General features: G+C 42.5%; 1 long non-coding RNA gene across 1 annotated transcript in view; it reads left to right on the top strand.

The window, feature by feature from the left end:
- Positions 1-1554: 1554 nt before the first annotated feature.
- Positions 1555-18552, top strand: part of LOC309528124 — a 32056-nt gene continuing 15058 nt past the window's right edge. The window contains exons 1-2 of the long non-coding RNA XR_014217537.1: positions 1555-1666; positions 4387-4462. This is a non-coding gene — a long non-coding RNA (uncharacterized lncRNA). The remainder of the gene's footprint in view (positions 1667-4386; positions 4463-18552) is intronic.

Consider the following 18552-nt stretch of genomic DNA (forward strand, 5'->3'; position numbering starts at 1 on the left):
CTGAAGAGTTTCGATTTGATATCACTACCTGAAGGAGTCTCAAAGTGGCTAATGTTCTCCTTTCCCTTCCTCCCCCACAACAAACACTCTGTGAGGTGAGTGGGGCTGAGAGACTTCAAAGAAGTGTGACTGGCCCAAGGTCACCCAGCAGCTGCATGTGGAGGAGCGGAGACGCGAACCCGGTTCCCCAGATTACGAGACTACCGCTCTTAACCACTACACCACACTGGCTCTGAATGATGGTCATGGGTGCCACAGGCAACACTGGCCTCTGTCCCTCTTTCCTTCCCTTTCTCCTCTCTTGCCTTCTTGTGTGTCTGCCTCCCAAAGGCTTGCATGGCTGTTTGTTGCAGCAGCTCTGGCTACAAGCTCTGCAGGCAAATGGTGTCTCTGGGGCTGGCCAGGGGCTGTTGGTTGCCAGGAGCTGAGGTGTCCCTCAGAGTAAGCAAGCAAGTGGACGAGGGAGCCCAGCCATCCAGTCCACCAGCCGTTGCTGTTGGGAATGGGCAGATAAGTGGGAAGCCAGGCAAGCAGGCAAGCAGGCAGACAGGCGATGCCCTGGCCTTTCTTGCGCTTGCCGTGTGCAAGGCCTGCTTGGCAGCTGAGTGCCTGAAGTGTACTGAAGGGGAGCCTTTCTGCCATGCAGGCCTGGCAGCACCCACTGCTGCCCCTGCTGTCTCCCAAGATAAGGTGCTGGCTTCACATTCACCTTTGGCTAGTCTACATTGGGCCACTAAGGCTGGGGGCATCCTCTTCCCAGGCCCCTGTAGGAAGGCACCACTCTTGGAGGCAGGGGGGTGCAGCTCAGAGACCAGGGGCAGCAGCAGCGACTGCCCAGAGGAGACTTCTCCCCAAAGAGAGGGGAGAAGAGAGCAGACTGAGGGAACACTCCACAAGGGAGGCTGTTCAAAAGAGGGTGAGAAGCTACTAGTTCTTCAGGCAAGGGGTGACATAACTGGGCTCCTAAGCCCTTCAGAGGTGCCAAAGAAAGAATGTGGTTGGTCAAGGGAGCCGTGGACTCAAAAAGGTTGAAAACCTCTGTTTTATGGGATCAGAGGCATTTCAAGGAAGATCCCAAATCAACTTTTAAGCCAAGTGATTTGAAGATTCTCAGAAATTGGAAGAGGCCAAAAGGGATTGGCCATTGGAAAGCTGTTTTTGGCAGGCTTTGCTTCAACCACTTTCTCTCTATTTCCTTGCGTCGTTTCATCTGCTGCTATAATTCTGCCCCCCATACTTTTAGCTGTTTCTGTTTTAGCTATAAGCTGCCTTGAGTCCCCGTCAGGGGAAAAGGCTGGATATAAATAAATATAATAACAATATAATTATTCTATTGAAATTGTATTCTTGTTTTTTTAAAAAAATATTTTTTACCTTGTGTGCTACCCAGAAAACGTGTTACTGACCAAGGGGGGAAATAAAGTAAAAACTATTCTGCACTGAATTAATTGAGACCCACGTGCTTATTTTCCCTTTCAAATAAGTTCCTTGCACAACAATGAAAGTCATACCTGCTGTATTCTTCACTGGTGAACCCCCCTTTTTTAATATTCCGGCTGAACAATGGGTTTGGATATCAACAAGTTCAACAGAAGCAGAGAGGGCAGAGGGTATAAAGTGAATGTAAATCCTGCCCAAAGCGCATGTTTGGCCTTGCATGCTGGAAGTAAGTCATTGTGCACACAATCCTAAACTAAAAGGATCCTGATGTTTTGCCCCTTCTGTTATACTAATTGAATTATTATCTTTTGTTAGGGTGGTTTGTTTTCCGCTGAATGGAAATCGCTGTGCCACTGGGCACACTGCTACGAATTAACATTCAGCTACAAGGTCTCCAAACATCTGGGTGGTGGTTTTATTTTTTTGTTCACCAGACACTCTTCATAAATATTTAACAAATCAAATAATTAAAGAAGAATATGATCTGCCAGCTGCGGCACCAACGAACAACAATGCCGTTGCCTATCTGGCTGATTACTCTTCCTGTGTAGTGCTTGTCCCTTGACTGTAATCACTTAACAGGGTGCATCATCCATGTAGAAACCACTACTGTTAGGAGAGCCACTGGTTTCTCCAGAACCAGAACCAAAAATATAGCGATAATTATGTTTATGTTTGTCAGCTGGGTGCAGAGAAAGAGACAAGGAGAGTTGCTCCCTGAAGCTCATGCTTATAAATTGTGTCAATGAAATTTTCAGTCTACCTTTGGAGTATTCCCATTTGTGTCTCTCACAAAAACAACCACCACCACGTATTGGACGCCTGAAAAGACATGTATTGCGGTGTGGCTTTCATAGACACTGGCAAGACAAATCAGTAAAGGATTCTGTGCAGACGAAGAACATGTAAAGATGGACTACTCAGAGATGGCCCTGCCAGCTGTCCTGCTGATCCTCTGCCATGTGCATGTCTGCTAGTGCTTTTGTATTCCACCATCTCCTGCCCTTACCAGGTAAGCAACTGTGATGACACCTGGAGCATGGGGATTATGAGCATGAGCATAATTATGTTCATATTGAGAACCAGTGTGGTGCAGTGGTTTGATGGTCAGACTAGGAAATGGGAGACAAAGAGTCCAATCTTAGCCACGAAGCTCACTAGGTGACTTGGGGCCAGTCACTGCCTCTCAACCTAACCTACCACACAGGGTTGTTGGGAGGATTAAGTTGGGAAGGGTAAAATAACGCACTGCACCTTGGCCATCTTGGAGGAAAAGGTAGGATATTTAATACTTTCAAATTTCTAGGTTGGTGGAAGCTAGGGCAGAGCAACAGGTGCTCACCTCGTTGTGGGGATTAGAACCGCCGACCTTCCGATCAGCAAGCCCAAGAGGCTCAGTGGTTTAGACCACATTGCCACCCACGTCCCACATATTAAATACATACATACACACATACATACATACAAAGAGCCAAGCTGGAGAAGGCCAAAGGTCTGTCTAACTCAGAATCTTTTCTCACAGTGGTTAACCAGATTCCCAGAGGAAGTCCACCAGCAAGACCTGAGCACAACTGCACTCTTCCCTCTTGCAGTTTCCAACAACCGGTATTCAAAGGCACAATGTCTCTGACAGCCAACATGGCTTTTACCATTGATAGCCTTAATCTCCATGAATTTGTCTTTTAAAGCCATCCCTGTTGGTGGCCCTCACTGCCTTCTGTGGGAGCGAATTCCATCGCTTAACTATGCACGGTGTGAAGAGGCAACTGTTAGGCGGATTTGGGGCTGACTGACTGACCAAACCCAAAGAGTGCTCATCATGTGAAATGTAGATAAATAGGCAGCCAGAGGACATTGGCAAAAACTGACTTCAGCACCCACCTGCAGTGGGCAGAGAAGGTGATGGATATATAGATATTTGTAAATAATGATGGGAGGGGCCAAGGAAGAATGGGATACTGAAAGCAGGGATATCATACATGAGTCAATGAACTGGGGGGAAAAAAGCTTTCATCAGTAGGGGATGAATATAGCCAATGAAAGTAGGATCATACAACCCTAGCAGTGATTCAATTGCTTTCACAAAGCAAAAATGTTTGCAATGCCTTAAGCATCTTTGGCTTCAACTCAGAAGAAAAGACCTATCAGTAGGTAAGAGGGGAGGAGAGATAAAAGGTAAGGGGGTGAGCCAAAAGTCTTGCTCTGAAAAGTGAAATCCTTTCTTAGTTTCTGGACATTGGTGGAAGGAATTCTTTAGCACAACTGCAAGGTTGAAACAGTCTGCTGACAAAATAAGTTCCAAGTGGCACTCATAAGGAGCCCAAACTGTGACAAATGACACATTTAGATCAGTTAAAGCTGTGTGCTCTTTCTTCTTAAGTGAAGAAATGACTTTCTGGGAAGTAGGCTTAATTCTCAGCTGAACAAATTCTGGCCAGGTTGGAATTCACCAAAAACTGGGAATGACAGTTGGCTACCTGGTTGGCTACCTGCTTCATTCTGGCATGTTTTGGAAACATGTACAATGGATGTGTTCAGAAGATGCAGGATTGTGTCTGCTGCCCCTCACTTCCAGGCACACTGTCTCTGGGTGTACAGAACAGCTTGTATGTGTGTAGGCTCTCTTTCTGAAATTGGAGAGGGTGGCAGGATCCTGGGTTATAGTGCCTACCTACCTACAACTTATTTCTGTGCACATGGAACCAATTAATGTGTGGTGTGGGGACACGTGCATGTGTCCTACATGGTTTGGGCCTGTGGGAAAAGGACTAAAAGCACCTCTGGACACCTGGGATATGTATTTATGCCACATATGAAAGTTTGATATCTGAGGTTGTACGTGAAAAAAATAGACCCGGTTCTGATGTAAGGGGAAATCCATTGTGGAAAATCTCAGACTCATGTGCTCCATTTCCCTTTTGTGGACACTGGAAATGTTTGCTGTAGAATTTACAAGATGAATGAAGAGAAGAGAGCAAGAGTGCGGTCGAGAAAGTCAAATTGCTGACAGCTCTGAGTGAAGGTGAGTGGGTGGGCTTCAGGCTGAAGATGGCCCTAGTTAGGGATGGAAATTCTGGAAAACCTGATCTTAATCCACATGGATTTCCCCCCTAATTCCATCTCACTTCTTGCTGTTCATGAGAAATGAATTGTTTATTTTTTTATTATTCATAAAATTTATACACCGCTTGACTTTGAGAAACTTCAAAGCGGTTAAAAAAAGATAAAACAGTAACATCAAGAAAAAATCGCAACCCTACTTTAAAACATACAAAAGTTTAAATACTAAAACAGATTAAAATTACCTCAACTTTCTAATCATCTGGGTGGGCTTTTCTAAACAGGAACATTTTTAGCAGGCACAGAAGAGTACAGTAAGGATCCTGCTTGATCTCAGAAGGCAGGGAATTTTACAGGTTATGCTAAAAAAATAAGCAATTATTGCAATATTACATGCATTATTATATACTTATTATATGCATATACGGATTTCATAATGTAACCAGCACATAAACAAAACATACAACAATGCAGATAACTGTATAAAAATACTTATGTGTTAATATATAAAAAAATATGCTTCAGAAATATAGTAGCACATGGGGATTGATGTGTATACCATATGTATTTTTGCATACAATTAGTAAGTTTTTAAAAACAAAAAATGGTTGACAATGTGCAGGAGGCTCAAACGTATGTGGGTGCTCAATGCTAGAGGTGGTCCAATGCAGGCAAAGATTGATCAGGTCAGCACCACTAAATTTCATATATCAGGCACGTCCAACTTCAAGTAGGCTGCAATCTACTATCCAGTATCAAAAACTGGCAGTGATTTACCACACTCTCCCACTGTCATTCTTCAATTTAAACATATTATATTTGGCTGAGCTTATGATAAAAACAACAACAACAACAAATGATAATCGCTTCCATAAATCAATATATTTTTATGTGAAACTGCGGGGCCACTCCATCACGGTGTGAAGGGTCCCTCTCAGACGGCCCAAACATCATGCTCAATTGAAGCCCAATGCTGCAACCAGCTTCAGAACCGCCCTGCCGACCACTCGCAGGGCCCTTGGTGGCTCCCAGGGATGGGCGCACATGGCTGAAGCTTGTGCCCTTCTGGATTGCCGTATGTTTCCTACTGTTACTACCATAACTTAGATAAAAGATAAGTGGTGTATATATATATATTTTGGGGGGTGCTATCCTCTGAGGAGGAAAGAGGATGCACGCAAAAAAGATTGCCATAGTGCGATTGACCAAAATCCATCCCGCAATCGACCGTTCAATCGCGATTGATGCCTTGGACATGTCTGCCATATATAAATCTGTTTAAAACAGATTCATCCCTCCTCCCTCCTCCTGGTCCAGATGAGTTCTACAGACAGAGCTAGGGAAATACCGTAGGTTGAGAAGAAGGACTACAAGATGGAGAGTTGGGAATAGCCACCAAAAGTCACTAGAGGTGTCACTGGCAACTTATGGTTGATTGGACCCCCTTGGAGTCAGATATTCGGACAGATTTAGCTATAAGCATGTTCGCGAAGAGTGCTTCCCCAGCAGTGAACAGAGCTACTTTGCCGCTGATGCTGTGCTGCAAGAGGTTCATGCTTCTATGGTTCTCTTTACCCTTGTGGCAGGTAAGCAGCTAAAAGCCATAGGCTCCATTTCAGGTTGTTTCAAAGGCTCAGGTGATGCATCAACATCACGAAACCCTCTACACCCAGGGCACATTCCCCCTGAAGCACATTGCAGATGATACCATTTAGTCTTGTCAGAAACAATATGTTGAACACCCTTCTTAACTACTGCTAGCTCCCCGGCCCACAACTAACTTGACCTGGATTTAAAATATTTATCTTTTGTAGGCTTCTTTTTTTTTGCTCAGAGTTTTAGTTAATATTTTATGGACAACGTTTAGCTGGGAGATTTGATGCTAGCTCCTATATTTTCTTGGATACTCACCAGGCACTCACATTATGAGCACCACTGGAGCTTCTGTCTCCAGTTTGCTGCTGTAGGCTCTTTATTTTAAAAAGGTTGCTGTCCAGATCCTCAGTTTGCTGACATGAAGCCATCATGATTCTACGGGAGAAGATGCAACTGTGCTCCTTTGCACCACTTTATGGGCTTGCACTTAAGCATAACTTAATATTATTCCAATCTCTAAATCCCTCTTGTTGTTCATTTCTACAACAACAAAAATATAAATCTTCTCAGATTTTAGCTGACATAATATTTCTGCCTTGAGCTATTTGTTGCCTCTTGTGTTACTTTTATGGATTTTTTTAAAAAAAATCTTCAATCTTAATATTGCCATTTCACCTTCAAAAAATCAAATTTGCAGATTCCATTATTTAAAGCATATCCAAAAATGGATTTGCACAAGGCTGTAAAATCATATGCCCACACAGCTAATTGCTTTTAGAGTTGAGATTTCAGTCAAAGTTTATAATTTTCTTAGGTTACATGCTGGTAGCTTGATAGTTTTATTGCCAGATTATCTTCACTTTTGCCTAATCAGGCATAATTGTGCACTGTTATTATAGAAATTATTAAGACCATGTTTCACCTTATAGAAGTGCATATGCCTCTCTTCATGCGGTTAGCTTCTAGTTTTTTTTTAACATGTGTTCCCCCTTTAAATGTTTATATTAAAAAACTTGTAAGTGTTCTCTTTTCAGAAATATATTTTATCAGCTTTCCTTCAATATATATACTTCTCTTCCCCCCCCCCCAATCCAAGAGGCTTCTGTATCTTTGAACTAAATCTGGATTTAAAATGAATTGAGCTTAGTCCACTGTCTCCCAAATGTTGGAAATGTCCTGTCTCCCCTTTTCTACAAGGAATTCCTTCTCATCCTTTTTGATCTCACTTGACAGATATCCAAATTTATTATTAAATCCGCTGGTGTACCATCAGTGTTTGACGAGAGCTATTTGCTATGAAATTGTTCATTGGAGCAATGCTTCTCTCCACCCCCCTTGACTCAGAAACAGTCAGCAAAATGTAAAGAAGAATAGCATTGCCTGATGGAGCAGAGTCTCTCCTAAAGTCTCCCCACTTTTTAAAAACAGATCTTTCCAGTTTAAATAGTTTCCAGTTTAAATAGCAGCACTCTTATACAAACCTGTAAAGGCGAGAAAGTTTAAGAAGTCTACAAGGAGGGAGTATTTTCATTTACTTTTAAAATCCTGTCTCTGACCCCTGAGTAAACAGAGTGAGTCTTTATGTTCTAGCTCTACAGCACTGCAAACCGTCTTAATGCAAGAGGATGGTGGTCATATGAGAATGTGAGGACTTTGTATCCAGTGTTACTAAACACTGGGGGAGTTTTTAGCAGTCAAACCTAACCATGCATATTTGCTAGTTAGTATATGAAGGGGTTAAGAACCACAGAATTTAATTTCTGCAGTAGACTCAGCAGGGTTATGCCCCCTCTTCTCCTGAGAGGATGTAAAGCTTGTTTCCTGTTCCTCTTTCTCTCTCTGTTTCCTGAAGTTCAGTAGTTTCAATGCCCTGTTTTGTTTTTTTAAGCAACAACACTTCAGCCAAAATAAGTGTTATATCCTTAATTACAGTTTATTATATGGGAAAAAGTTGTTCACCTTCTCTTTCTTCAATTGTTCGATAACATTTTAGCTCAAGTTCAGGATATTTATTTGACCTTTTGTATCTTCTATATATAATGACATTTGATTCATTAGCTTCTGTAAAGATGGCTGACCTTTTATCTAAAAAACAGTCCATTTTACTCTTCTGCTTCCTCCTCTTTTGTGCCATGGAGACAGTTACTCCCCTGGTTTGATATTTTGTGGTGCTGGAGTTCTTCCTGAGGATGATGCAGTCTGGTGCTGAAACCTGTCCTTCCCATTTCTCAAAAGTTTGCTTCATCGGTGAAAGAGGTTTTAATTTTTCTTCCTCTTTTGCAGGGCACTTTATAATTTATTTGGATTTTTTAATGGTCACATCCAAATCGTACATTGAAAGCACACTGAAAGCACATGGCTCCCCCCCCCCGGCTCCCCTCAATCCTGGGATCTGTAATTTACCCCTCAAAGAGCTATTGCTATGATATTTATTTATATCCTACCTTTTCCTCAGAATGGGACTCAAGTCAGTTTGCACAAATCAAAACAACACAGGTAAAATACAAAAACATAAATACATATAAAGATAATAGTTTAAAGACCAATTGAACTCTAATAGAATCAAACCAACAGAAAACCAAATATATTAAAATACATATAGTAAAAAAAGAAAAGAAAGCACAACACTCTTAAAAGCCCTTTCCTTTTTCCTTTTTTTTAAAAAAGTCAGTTCCTAAAGGCCTGTTGGAAAAAAACCAACCTTCACCTGCCAGCAGAAGGACAACAAGGAGGGAGCCAGTCTAGCTTCTCTAGGGAAGGAGTTCCAAAGTCTGGGAGCAGCCACCGAGAAGGCCCTCTCCTGCATCCCCACCAAACATGCCTGTGAGGCATGTGTGACTGACTGAAGGGCCTCTCTTGAAGATTTGAGAGCCCAGGCAAGTTCGTATGGGAGTATACAGTCCTTCAGATAGCCTGGGCCTAAGCCATATAGAGCTTTATAAGTCACAGACAACGCTTTGACATGTGCCAGGAAACAGACTGGTAGCCAGTGGAGTTATTGTAACAAGGGAGTCATATGCTCCTGTGGCGTTTGCCCTCCTAGGTGGGTCATAAGGAAAGGGTTAAATGAGTGTGAAGTGATTGGCCAGTGGGAACCCAAGAGGAGGAGTTAGAGTTGGAGTTGTTGGGAAGTCAGTTGGGAGTTGGAGAAGGAAGAGGGAGGATAAGTCTGTGGGTTGGTCTAGTTTTGTTGTGAGAGAAACTGTTAGGAGGAGTCAGATAGACAGTTGGGATAATCAGTTAGAAGTTATTAGGAAGGTATAGGCTGGTAAAGAAACTAAGATTAAGAAACTGACAAGAAAAATTATCTGAAACCATAAACTTGCTAATGCTTATAAAATAAACTTGCTTATTTGATTTAATGTTAACTACTGTCTGGACTCTCTGCGTACCCGAGAGAAACAGGTTGGTGGCAGTGGGGAAGCAATCACAGTGGTGGCACAGGGATCAATAGATCGTCAAACGTCTGGGGACCCTGTGTGATCGCCACAGCTCCCTATATAACCAGCACCAGCCAACAATTGGGCTGTACTTCTTTGGGCCATTTGAGGTTTCTGAGCACTTTTCAAAGGCACATAGAGCATGCTACAGAAATCCAAACAGGATGAAACTAAGTGGTGTGTCACTGTGTCCAAATCAGATGTCTCAAGGGATAGGTGCAGCTGGAACACTAGCTTTAGCTGTGCAAATGCACTCTAGTCTAGCCCACCCCAGAGATCTGGGCATTCATGCTCAGGGATGAGGCCAGGAACATGCCCAAACTGTGAAACTGTATCATCCCCAGAAGTGTTGCCCTGATCCAGCTCCGGCTGAATCTCTATTCCCTGTTCTGCTTTCTACTATTCTAGTGCATATGTACACACACTTTTCTTTTCTTTTTTCTTTTTAAGAAAGACAGCCCCAGAGGAAAAACAGAGGCAGTGATTTACTAGGAAATAAAGACTGCTGTAGCATTTTGATGTGGACCAGCTACCGATGTGATCCAAGTGTGGCTTTTTGCCCTCTTTCTTCAGTCTCCTCGGTCAATGCAAATGCTTGATTTATTAATTCAGTCCTTAATGCATTACATCAAACAAAGTTATCTAAATGTTTTGGTCATAACCTGCCTCTCTCTCTCTCTCTCTCTCTCTCTCTCTCTCTCTCTCTCCAGATTCTGCTTTAACCTAGCTGATGCTGAGCAACACACAACCTATAATTCTTGTTACTTCATTCTCCTGGGAGTTCTATGAACTTCTTATCCATCTTTCCTTCCTAAAGCAAATGTTAACATAGCACAATCTCCTATTAAAAAGCATTGGAGATGTAAATAAGAGGGTGTTAGCAGGTGTGGGCTTAAATATTTCATTATCCTGTTCAGCGTGGGATTGTTCTTAAGAAGCTATGAAAAGCAAGGAATTGTGGAAGTGTATGCACAAGGGAGCCAACTTAAATAAAATAGGGGGGGCAGGTAAGCATAATCAATCACGAGAGGGGGCACCCCCCCATTTGAATGGCAATGCCCATCAACTTTGGAGGGGCTTGGCCACCTCAAATATTTTAGGGGGGCTGAAGGGACCATTGAAAAGTCCTGCAAAGGGGCTGATAGTCTGAGCGATGACTTACCTACAAATCATTTGCAGGCTTTTTGGGTGAGGGAGGCACTTCTCATTAGGGATGCCCTTTCAGAATTTAGGGGGATAGGGCAGCAAAGAGGATTGTAGCTGGAGATGATATTGAGTGGCCCAATCTTAGATACATTCATAGTCAATACACAAAATAATAACTTAATGTTGCTGTAACTAGAGGCTGTTAGAGCAGGTGCATCAAAACAGGGAGACTCACATGCCTCAAATTAGTAAAGTGCTCAGAGATATAGGAGCTTAAGGATGGGAGAATCTGTAAATTTCAGTTTCAGTGTCTCGCTTTGCCACTCTTTAGTTCTCCATGCTTTCACAACTGTTCATGTATTTTTTTCAAAAAAACATAAAAAATGTCCTCACAAGAATGTACCAGTATATTACTGTGAATTTCTCTTAACAGGCACATTTTTGTATGTGATTTTGCCTAATATACACATTTTTGCAAAGCAAATTCTCTTAATATAATGCATTTTAATACACTATTTTGCCTGATACAGTGGTACCTTGGTTGTTGAACGGCTTGGCTCCCGAGCGCCACAAACCAGGAAGTAAGTGTTCTGGTTTGCGAACGTTTTTTGGAAGCTGAACACCCAACGCGGCTTCTGCTTGAGTGCAGGAAGCTCCTGCAGCCAATTGGAAGCTGTGCCTTGGTTTCTGAACGGTTTCGGGAGTCAAACGGACTCTTGGAACGGATTAAGTTCAAGAACCAAGTTACCACTGTATATGCATTTTAATGTGTGCTTTACTCCAGTATTTGCATTTTGTACACATTACTTGGCTGGAGAACTGCTCTGCACAATTTGGAGAAGCGCAAATTTTGAAGGATAGCTTTTGTTTTTTCTTTGTGAATCGTTTTGGAAAGTGTAGCTTAAGTAGTTTTTCCTTTAAATGCGAATTACACTGAATTCTGTTCCCATCCTTACCACGGCTGAAGAATAGTCACACATGGGCCCTGACACATATGGGGAAGAAGGACGATAGGCTTCCTTATCACTTCAAACTTTACAAAATTTCAAGCCAGAATCTTACGCAGTGTAAACGTCTACCACGTTGCCTCTTTCTCTTATCCCCCCTCCCCCAACTAAAAAGGTGCCAATGTTGTGACCTTTCCTCATGGGGGAGTTGCTCCACCCCCTTGATCATTCCTGTGGCCCTTTTCTGAACCACTTCCAACTCTACAATATCCTTTTTGAAGTGGGGCAACCAGAACTGTACACAGTATTCCAAATGTGGCTGCACCATAGATTTGTATTGACTATCAGACGAGGCTGCTGAATCAAGCCTGTTCTCAAGCCAGTGGCTGACCAGATGGCCACAAGAAGGATCTGAGCAAATCACCACTCTCCCCCCCCCTCAACTCATATTCAGAACATAGCCATTGAGGTTAGTAGCCATCGGTAGCCTTATCCTCCACTAGAAAGGCATAACGCTAAACTGAAATCAGAAGTAAGTTTCAAATCTTATAATCATAATATAAAATGAAATTCCACCCATCTGACTGGGTTGCCCCAGTTACTCTGAGCAGCTCCCAACAAAAAAACAATAAAAACACAATACAACATCACACGCTAAAAACTTCCCTGAAATCTTTTAAGAATCACATAGCTGTTTATTTGCTTGACATGTGCTGGGAGGGTGTCCCACAGGGTGGGCATGAGTACCAGAAAAAGCCCTCTGCCTGGTTCCCTGTAACCTTACTTATCTGAATGAATGAACCACCAGAAAGAAGGCCCTTGAAGCTGGATCTCAATGTCTGGACTGAATAACCCTACCAGAGGGTGATGAAGGAGCATGCAAGCCAAAGGTTATAATGATAATAAACTGTAATGATACACCACAGTTTGTTGTGACATTCTAACGCAGTCACCGGGACAACTCACTTACAACATGGTCAATTTCTTTTAATAAATTGTTGAATGCGTATCCCTCCAAAGCATCAGACTGCATACCTTTCAGACGACACCAGGGACGCGGACTTATAAAAAATATTGGGGGGGCCGGGAAAGCTCGTGAAATGTAAATAAGCTCATGAATATGCAAATAAGCTCATGAATATGCAAATGAAGTGGCGCCGCCCCCTCGTGAGCGAATAGGGGAGAGCGTGCTGCTGCCTATTAATCAGCTCCGGAACAGCTGATATGCGGGAAACCTGGGGCTAGAGGCAGAAGCCCCCGCCCCCGGGGATTCCCCTGTTCTCGCGGGGGACGGCCGGGGCTCTCCAGCTAGGGCGCGCGGCTGGCTGGCTGGCTGGGGAGGGAGCAGGTGGGGAGGAGGCGGGGGACGGCAGCAAGGGCGCCCGAGATTATTGGGGGGGCTGAGCCCCCCCAAAAATTTTTTTGAGGGGGCTCAAGCCCCCTCAAGCCCCATGGAGTCGGCGCCTATGGACGACACTCAAGTCTGTGCCCTGGAGAATGCAGGGTGTTTAATAAAATTAACAATCTCTGCATTTTGGAAAGGCAAGACATAATATTTGGTTGGTGGAATACATTGCCCTCTGCTCCTTTGCCAGCTTCTCTTACACACACTGCCGAAAATGCGTCCGCATACAAAAGAGAGTCTAATTGACAGGTCCATGGAGGCCGGAGGTGTGATATAACCTGGAATGAGGGCTGTTCTCATAATGAGAGACAGCTGAAAGATTATGCATGTAACCTCTTATATAGACTCTCTGGCTCTTTTTCATAAGCCAGCAGATGGTAGCAGAGTCTGTAGATCTCAGGACAGGCAAATGTGCATTAAATACTGTAACTGCCCTCATTCATTTGCCATTCATCTTCACTTGTCAGTCTCTTTATAAAGTGCCTTCTGTAGTGCTGACCCTGAAATTGCATCATTTAATCTGTAATCGCATATTGCCAACATTCTCTCCATTTTATCGCTTACCGACTGCATTAATTCCGCTGCACTATGGACCACCGATAGCTCTAGGCAACTCTCTGAGGAAAAGAGATATTCATAAAAATGTAGAGATGCAGAAAGGGAAGAGGCTGACATGCCTGAGATAAAGGAAGGAATCTTAAAGGAAGGGGGTGGGGGGAGAGAAACTTAGAGGCATACAGGCCCCTGGTTTTCTTTTTTCCTTTCTCACCCTGACATGTTGTGCTTTGAATTCTAAATGGCTTATTAGGTTACTATTATTTATAAGAGCTGTCGGTGAGTGCTGCCTTGAAAAGATACAAGAAAGAGCCCCTCCACAGAGAAGCTTCCTATTGAAACACAAGTACCATACAAATGCATTTTACTATATCTTGGGTGTGTGTGTGTGTGTGTGTGTGTGTGTGTGTGTGAGAGAGAGAGAGAGAGAGAGAGAGAGAGAATCTTTCCTGAGGATAGATTAGAGAGGTGAGTAAATAAATGAAGTGTTTGTCGAGCTAGATGCCATGACGGATCATGGGCCATTTGGCATATCACATTCATGAATCAGGCAGGGACCAGAGAAGAGTGTGGCTGGATGAGTGTGCTTATCAGCCTCAAAAAGGATTCTGTAGCACTGGAAAAAGTTCAGAAACCAGAGACCAAAATGATCAAGGGGCTGGAGCAGCTTCTGTATAAGGAAAGGTTACCACATTAGGGTCTTTTTAGTTTTTTTATTAGAAAATGGTGAGGGAATGGGGGGACATAATAATGCATGGTGTAGAGCAGGCATAGGGAAACTCAGCCCTCCAGATGTTTTGGGACTACAACTCCCATCTTCCCTGGCCACTGGTCCTGTTAGCTAGGGATGATGGGAGTTGTAGTCCCAAAACATCTGGAGGGCCGAGTTTGCCTATGCCTGGTGTAGAGACAGCAGAGAAAGAGAGGGAGAGGGAAGGAGGGAGAGGGAGACAAAGACAGAAGTGTAGGTGCGTTACCACAAGGCAAGACACAGTGAAAACAGCAAGAACCTTTATTGAAGTAACAGAACTGGACAACAGGGGCAAAGCAACTGCTTATATACATTTCTGAAGGCCTGGGCCACTCCCACTCCCAACGTGATTGGCTGTCTAAACTTCCAAGCTGTGAATCATGACTCAAAGTTTAAGGGCCAATGGCAAAGGCCCAAATCCTGAAATGTTCTGTGACTGGATATCATGTATCAAATTAGAACACAGGAGCTCAGAATCCTTAATCCAGACTCAAGCTCAGGCAAACACAGACCACTGAATAAATAACAGACAAGACAGACAGACAGACAGACAGACAGACAGAAAGAGAAAGAGAAATATGCTTTTCTAATACTAGTTCTAATACTAGAACCTGGGATCATCTAGTGAAGCTGAATGTTGAATGTTTTAAGACAGCCAAAAGGAAATACTTCTTCACACAGCACACAAAGTATGGATTTTGTTCCGACAAGATGTAGCAATGTCTACCAACTTGAATGCCCTTAAAAAAGGATTAGGAAAAAAAATCATGGAGGCTAAGGCTATCAGTGGCTACTAATTCTGTCTGGTGCTTTGCAGTCTTGGGCTTTTCCCCATTTCCTTCTCAATCTGCAAATCCCCGATAATGTGGCATAAAACCAGATGTGACATTGTACCGGTATAGCTGTTGGCAGGCTCTTCACTAAGCATTTGTGTCGTCCCCCCCCCCCCCGGCCAGCAGTTATAAAGCCTGACTGTAAGGCTTTGCTAGAATTGCCAACAAAGGGGGGGGGAATAGCAAAGCATTTTCCTCCAAAACTCCTTGAGTGGCTGAAGGTGACGTGGAGCTCAAAATAAGCAGGGCCCTTCCATTTTCATAGGTTTCTGGAAATGAGCTGCGTTATGTGCACTGCTGAAATAAAATGTGCTTATCTGATATGTGGCAAAATGTAAGAATTGGGCTCTGGAGTCTGAAATCCTATTGGGAGTGTTAATATTGAACAATTTACATTTGACACCCTAAATTCAGCACCACCCATAACTGGCAATGAGCAGAGAATTAAAGTACCAGTATTTTTTGAAGGCAAGCAAATTTGAATTTGCTTGAGAATTTCCTCCAAAATTTGTTTCAGTGCTAGCTGCTCATAGAGTCAGTTGAAGATACCTTGAAGTGAAATGAATGGATAAGTCCAAGTTCATCCTGAGCTACTTTTTGGGCTCTGATGAAGACGTCAGAACCTTTGGCTCAGGGTATGTGCATTTATGTTAGAGAGCTATAGAGAGATTCCTGGGGCCACTGAAATGATGTGGAAAATACTTCCCTTGTTTCCCTATATGTGGGAAACTATATTTTAAAAGATTCAGTCTTGTGAAAGGGGTGTGAGTATATCCTTAGACTCTAGATGGTAGTATGCAACCACAGTGTATCCTTATAATGGCCAATGTCCCTTCAAATATACGTAATGGGTAATGCACAGTGGCAAAATGAAGTCAGCAAGAAATTTATTTTTTAAAACCGAAAACGAAAAGGGCTATAGATTTTTTTCAGATCCCATGTTTACGTTATTTTATTTTATATTATGGGCTATGTGTACTAATAATTTTTAATAGAATAGGATCACTCCAGGAGGATTTTTGTAGAATTACTCACAAAAATGAAACAACAGACTCCAGTGGCACTTTAAAGGCTAAATGTTTATGGTGATATGAACAGTTGCATCAGGAAATAGACAGTGATGTTGCTGGAGCTATATAGAAAGAAGCAAGAGGCTGAAAGAAAAGGGAGGTGAAATCTATTTTATAAGGGGGAAAGTAATACTGCAACCCCATGTATATCATTCACAGGCACATGCATATAGATTTTAGCCTATATACACTTTACCTGTGAGTAAGTCCCATTGAATTCAATTAGACTTTCACATACTTTGAGACAACATGCTCTGTTTTTAGGCACCAGACTAAAACACTTCTGTCCACCCAGCTTTTGATAGTTAATTTGGAGGGTAATTAGATATGTCCCCTGTCCTCAGTTTGTCATCATGTTAGCAGAATGGGGAAGTAGGATTTGTCCTTTTTATAAATATTGATGGATGAGCATTTTAGGTACTTTGTTTCCCTGATTATGTTTGTGTGATTTCAATGCCTTATGTGTTTATTTGTATCTTACTAATTTGAAAGCCCCATTGGGACCCGTTTTGTAAGAAAAGTGATGAATAAATAAAACAATAAATATCAGTAATATAATAATATTTCTGAGAAGACATGCATAGGATTACATTGTCAATCTCGTGTGAGTTCAAAGAAACTTGCCTTAGAGTGAAGATTCTTAAATGTGTTTCTCTAGTCAGCAAGCGGTTACCTGGCTTTGAGAAGCTCAAAATAAAGGGAGTGGGTGAGAGCAGAAGTTCCTCAAAACAATCTTTGTTTGCAATTCTGTGTTGCACCACATGGTTTTATAGATGTTGACTGCATTATGAATTCGGAGCCATCATTATTTTAAGAACATCAGAAGAAGTTGTTTGTCAACAGGTAGCACCTTGACAGCAGCCTGAATGGGCCCAAAGGTCACCTGATCACAGTCTTCCCCGTTATTGTGAGAAGTGTTGTATTTCTGTTTAATTATAGCAATTGGAAGAGATCCAGCTGTGACAGCCTGCATGCACAACAGGAATCCATTTGCAAACCAGACTTCCTGTTTCTTATTTCCGCTCCTCCAACACCCCACACACTGCCAAAATCTACTCTGGAGAGTTCCCCAACTCTCCTGAGGTTGCCCCTGGGGGGAAGGAGAGTAAGACAAAACCCCTTTATGTGATTGGACATCTGCTTGTGCTATGTTGGATCTTATTTTTAAAACTCTACATACATATTGGCATAAAAGTTGTGCAAATATTTCCCTTCCTTGTCCTTGCATTCGGCAATGCACACTAGTGGTAGATATGCCTTGTGTTGTCACTAATTTAGGTTTGCAACTTGCAAAGAAGAGAGACCTTGGTTCCATGTTCAAGCCCATGCTATGCATATCAAAGGTCCCAGATTCAAGCTCTGATATCTCAACCTATAGGATCTCATGTGACAGGTCTCAAAAAGTCCTGGATGGTTGTTTCTAGTTGATATAATAGTGGGCTAGATGGTCCAGTGAGCTGATTCAATAAAATAAGGTTGCTTCCTACTTCATGTGGGGAACAAAATACTTTTTGGACTCAATTAAATATCAGTTTCCACTTGAATATCACCATAGGATAATTTTAAAAAACTCCCTTTAAAAATATCCCTTTAGATTTGCTAAATATTGATAAAATATATCCAATTGATAACAAAGAAGGCCATTGTGTCTTATTTGTGCTCCCAACCCCCAAAAAACTGTGCAGTGTTGAATTCTTTAGGTGACTGTTTTTCAGCTTAACTGTAGTAAATGTGAAAGCTATGGATCAATACTACAAATGTGTGATTAGTGTTCAGTGGGTACCAAACATTGGAGTATGAATTCTATCTGAGTCAATGCTGCTGAAGGAAGGAAAACCAGAAAATAAATGGACTGAACTAATGAAAGCAGATAATTGTTGCAAAGCCTAACATAAATATTTCCAGCAACTTTTATGAAACAATAAAGTAACTCTAGCAAGTCTTCTTCCTCTCATCTATCTCTGTAGATGTTTCCATATCAAATACATTGTGTGGGCTTAAGCCATCAGGCAATGCTGATATAAAACCACTGTTCACTTTGATAGAGCTTACACACATCAATTCCTGTTTTGAAGGGGGGGGGGGAGAACTTGCTGGATTTTGGGCCATTGCATTTTGTTATTTGATGAGTGTATATTATAGACCAACTGTCAGAGCTGCTACCAGGTCCCAGCTCACATAGGACCACGCCACACAGCGTCCACTTTAAAAGAGTCTTTATTGAGTTACAGTTTCATTTCCGAACTGCAGCGTGCAGCTCTACACCTTCTGCTCTAGGTCGGCGAAGACCCGTTCTGAGTCCCCGCCTC

The sequence above is a fragment of the Podarcis vaucheri genome (genome assembly GCF_965113315.1).
Source record: "Podarcis vaucheri genome assembly, chromosome: 3".
NCBI lineage: Eukaryota > Metazoa > Chordata > Lepidosauria > Squamata > Lacertidae > Podarcis > Podarcis vaucheri.